The 1,241-nt window shown below is 39.2% G+C and overlaps 1 protein-coding gene across 1 annotated transcript in view; it reads left to right on the forward strand.

Moving 5' to 3' along the window:
- nisch (nischarin) overlaps nt 1-1,241 on the forward strand; it is a gene marked incomplete at its 3' end in the record, with an annotated part of 29,171 nt that overhangs the window by 25,693 nt on the left and 2,237 nt on the right.

Here is a 1,241-nt window from a genome sequence, read left to right on the forward strand (position 1 = left end):
CGGGGCTCAGTGAGGGAGATATAATTTAAAGGGATGTCTAAAACCTTAATTATTGACTAGTTGTTTTTTGTAGGATTATTTTTGGGGGTTTTTATTGCCTTTATTAGATGGTAGCAGCTGAAGAGAGACAAAGGGAGAGATGACAGCAAGGACTCAGCCTTTATACATGGGGTGCATGCTCCAGCACAGCCCACTAGGGGTCGCCAAAGCTTCACCGGCAGTTGCGAGGCCTTCCTGATTTGAAGGCATTTAGGGAAAAATATACACAGCAGACCTTTATCTCATCGTTCTGCATTAAAAAAGTACACAGTTCAAACAGCTAACAAGCATCAGGGAGAAGTATTTGTCAAAAAAGAAACCTATTAAATCTGTATGATTGTTAAAAATGATTCAAAAAAACATAATACAGACAGAGAATTGTATAAAAGGTTCCTGATCAATACAACTGCTGCAGTTCTTGTGTTCACTGTTTCATTGTTCAGTTTATATGTTATGTAATGCATTTAATATAATATGAAATGTCATTTAGTCAGGGGTTGTGAGTCAGTGATACAAAAGGGGTCCCTTAAGGAAAAAGGTTGGGAACCACTGTCTTAATGTATGTGACTGAAGTAACTGTACCTTTACTTCAAGCTGAATTGGCACAAATTTGACTATAAAATATCAGAATCTACTTTGTACATTTATGGCGGATGAAATGATACACACTTGGGGCTCATTATACTGTGTGGTGTGTGCTGTGGTACATTTGTATATTCTCCCCTCTCACCTGTTGGTGTCGAGGAACAGGTCATCCTGGGAGGCTTCAGCACTGAACACCTTGTCAAACTGAAACTCCCGCTGCCCACGAGGGGTCTCCACAGTGACCGAGTACTCATCTATCTTCTCCACAACAATGGCTCCACCCTGCGCAACCTCGGCTCGGTTCACTGGCCGAATCCGACAAAACACTCTGATTTTACCTAAAAAAAAAAACCTAAACCTTACTAACAGCAAAAAGAAAAAGAGGGTTTAACTGATAAGGCCTCATTTCATGTTATTATGTACCTTTCATGTCTTCCACCATGTTGTAATACTTCTTCCTCATTGTCCTTTCTGAAGTGTAGTTCTCAATTATTTTCTTTTTCTCATCTTTAACTTGCTTTAGCTTGAGGGAAGAGCATAATGACACAGAGTTATGACACTGAAGAATAGATGTAAAACGTGATAGCTTACTAACATCAAAACATTTAACTTTATGT

This window comes from Morone saxatilis, unplaced genomic scaffold (genome assembly GCF_004916995.1).
Source record: "Morone saxatilis isolate NCDOM2014 unplaced genomic scaffold, NCSU_SB_2.0 Contig18, whole genome shotgun sequence".
Classification (NCBI taxonomy): Eukaryota; Metazoa; Chordata; class Actinopteri; family Moronidae; genus Morone; species Morone saxatilis.